We start from the raw sequence: 3,988 nt of genomic DNA, 5'->3' as shown, positions 1-3,988 counted from the left end.
CTCTGAAATCAATGGAATACACTCTTTTGTCTCATTTGTGTTCTCACTCCCTCTGCTGTCCAAAATGACTTGCAGCATCTCTTGAATTATGTCGAGTCAAGTAGTTCTGCCCTGTAATCATAGTCCAGAACCACTACCTGTTCCTAGGGCGGATTCGTACAAGCCTAACACACACACTTTTTCCCATTTCTATTTTCATTAGGAAAGCAAACAGTGTGTTCTTCCCAGTGTAAGTTTTATCCACCATTTTCAATGATTTCCCTCGTTACATTGCCATTCCCTTTCGTCACTAATTTCATTTTTTTCTTTTCTGCCTTTTATAGGATGTATATCTGCTGTCATCCACCATCTTCAAATGATTTCCCTTGGGCTAAATACCTATTGGTCCACAATCGAGATCATACATAAGGTACTCTGGCTTACACTGGTATGTTTACATATTCTATTGACAACCATTGATATCACAATTGTACACTACTTTCCTTTTTTAAGAAGTCCTAGAGGAAAGCACTCCTTGATGGGCAATGGCATAAGGCTACTTCCATCTAAAGAAGATCTCGATTGGGTTGCCACTACTACTATATTCTCTTGTTCACTCTTGAAAAGTGGGTCCCATGCCTAGAAAGGTTGGGGCCCACTCCCTTATTCTTTCTGGTGTGCAGTCTTGGGTTAGGGTGGGTACACACACATTGGGTGTGATTTCAATCTCAAGGTTTGATCTACTATCTTTTACCCCATCAAGGTCATGGTTGTGATGGTGTGATGAGTGATGGCCAGTATGGGAGAGACTGATTGGAGCTACATTATGCTACTTTGATACCAAATGTTGGAAAAATGGTGAACATGTAGGGATGAACAAATAGAGAAAAATTTATATTCCCAAGAGTGTGTGTTAGAACAAAACAAGGATATATATCCTTTACAATGGTACCCTAAATATAATACTAACCCTAGGAGGGAAACTCCTATACGTAGAAGTGTCCCAAGGGTCTCCACACTACCCGTAATCTTTTTTTTCCCAAAAGAAAGGAACTATTAATGCTTGACAAAAACCACCATACAAATTAGCAAAACCAGAAGGTGCCGATTAGGGGAGAAAGAAAGAAAAAAGTTGACTGAAAAGGTCCAACTTGTTTCCTGAGCTCCCAGCATACTACCTAGAGAGTCTTTGGAATATGGGCTAACAACCACAATGTTGGACTATACAACCACTGGATGCCTCTCTTGGTGAGAACATGGAAGGAGCTTACAAGCCATGCCTTAGATAATGCACACGCCTTTTGGCTCTATCCCACCAGACCTCATAGTCTTGCATGCTTCCATATAGCATGGAGAGTGTAAATGATATCTTGCTAGATGGTCACTAAAGTGGTGTCTAGAGTAGTTTGCTAGCCTCCCATCACCCAACTATAGCAAGCAATCCAGATATGCCGAGTAGTGGTGCTAGCCAATGCCTCCCACACACTATGCTCTACAAATGATATAAGGGACACCCGTCTGGGAGGAACTGCCTCATGTGCCTTGATCCTAGTCATTATTTGGCCATGAATCCAAAAGGATGGAGTGGTGGGTCCATGATAAATGCATGTTCCCCCTCCATGATTAAATCAAAGCAACCATCCCCATGTGAAGTTCCTCTCCATGCGTTGGGTACTTGCCACTAACCTCAAGGCTACTGACCAAACCCTCTGAGCTGTTGGGCATCCCCAAAGGTGGTGAGGAATCATCTCCATCATTCTATCTATGAAACAGTGGCATTTGTTGACCACCCTCATTTGCTCCACAACCAATCTAATCCTAACTAAGGAAGACTTGGGTTTCCCAAATCTTCATTTTTGTTGAGGATGGCTTATGTGTTGAAGTAGTAGTGCTTCAATCGGCTCCCGTTTATTGTTGTGTTGAATTGGACTCCATCCAATGTTTCTAGTAGCACAACTCTGATGAGATTCATCTTTCTTACTCGGTAGGGTCCTTGACCTAGATACTTCAGTTTCCCCTTGTGTACTTTGGCATTGTATAACAAGACCAAGTCACCTTCCTTGATGTCTTTACATTTAAGATTTGTATCAAACCATGCCTTTCTTCTACGTTTTTCTGTTGTCATGGCATGGTAGGCAACTAGTCTTGTCTCTGTATGCTTCTTGAACTGATAGAGTCTTTCTTTCAAGGATTCATGATCTCCCATGCATTCATGTATTGCTATGCGTAGGCTTGGAATTACAAATTCTAGTGGGACCATAGCTTCAACGCTATACACCAATTGAAAAAGTGTATTCCCTATACTGACCTTGAGTGTGGTTCGGTATGCCCATAAGGTTGCATTTAGTTTCTTTGCCCAATCAGAATGTTGTGGTTCTACTACCTTGGTGAGGATAATGCATAATATTTTGTTGGTGCACCTGTCCATTCCCTTGGGGGTAGTAGGATGTGCTTTTTCTATGGATTATCATAAAGCTAGACAAGAGTTCTCAGATTACCTCATTGACAAAACGTGTGCCTCTATCCGACACAATTTCAATGGGGCATCTGAATCAGATGACCACATTCTTGTATATGAATCTTGTTGTGCTTCTGGCATGTGCCTTTCTAACTAGTGTAGCTTCAACCCATTTTGTAAAGTAATCAGTGGCCACAATGATGTAGCGTGCCTGTGTTCCCTTTGCTGCTGCTGGATGGATGGGACCCACATAGTCAATCCCCCATTTTTCAAATGGCTTTTGTGCAACAACTATTATTAGGGGATTGAAGTCTTTGTGCTGTGGTTTAGTAGTCCATTGGCATACATCACAACCTTTTACATTTTCATAGGCATCTGCCCAAAGTGTTGGCCACTAGTAGCTTGCGAGGAGGACTTTTCTTGCTATGGCTTCCCCTTGGAAGTGTCCTCCTGCAATGCCTTCATGGACTTCACTCAGGATTGGCATGATCTCATGAGGCATTATGCATCTTCTTAATACTTGATCCTTGTCCATCTTGTATAGTTGTCCTACAATGAGTTGATAGGGTGCATCCTTTAAAATTAGTTTTCTGGCATCTACTACTTTCATTTTAGGGGGTGGTCTTCTTGCCATTAAGTACCCAATAATATCTTCACACCACTCTGGAGTAGCATCTATTTGAAATAGTGTGGCATCTGGCAAGTCGTCTTCTACTCTAGTAGCTTCTTCTCCTGACTTGACACGAGACATGTGATCGGCAATGTAGTGTTGGGCACCTTGGCGAACCACTATTTTGAAGTTGAATTCTTGGAGCAAGAGGAGCCATCTAGTTATTCTTCATGTTGTACATGGACGGTTCACAAGATAAAGCAATGCTTGATGGTCGGTGTAGAAGACAAAATCATTTGCTAGTACATAGTGCCAAAATTTCTTAACACTATACACCATTGCTAGGGCTTCTCTTTCTGTGGTGGTATAGTTGATCTCCGCATCATTGAGTTGTCAACTGATGAAGTAGAAGGTTGATAAAGCACACTTCCAATTGCATACTTGGATCCATTAGTATGAATATGAAAATCAATATCCTAATTAGGAGATATAAGGATCAGTGTTGTGATTAGGCGCCACTTTAAAAGCTCAAAGGCTTGGTCGCACTCTTCTGTCCATAAGAATTTCACTAATAATTTGTAAAGTGGTCTGGCTATCATGGCATATTGTAAGATTAATCTTCGATAATAGCTGGTATGTCCCATAAACACCTGTCCACCTTTGGCATTTGTAGGAGGAGGCAATTCCATGATGATTTTGGTTTTGTCCATGTTAGTTGTAATTCCATGTTGAGAAATGATGTGTCCCAAAACAACTTCGTGGGTGGCCATGAACTACCATTTTGTTGGATTTAGGGAGATGCCATACTCCCTGCATTTGATTAGTACTACTTCAAGACATTAGAAGTGGTCTTTTTTTGTTCGAGTGGATGCACAAATCATCGAAGAACACCTGTGAAAACTTATTAAGAAATGACTTGAAAGCTGTGAATATGACTCACT

The sequence above is a fragment of the Dipteris shenzhenensis genome, chromosome 2, assembly GCF_047967505.1.
Source record: "Dipteris shenzhenensis isolate YYH24624 ecotype China chromosome 2, Dip_SZ_1.0, whole genome shotgun sequence".
NCBI lineage: Eukaryota > Viridiplantae > Streptophyta > Polypodiopsida > Gleicheniales > Dipteridaceae > Dipteris > Dipteris shenzhenensis.
This window is presented reverse-complemented; position numbering follows the sequence as displayed.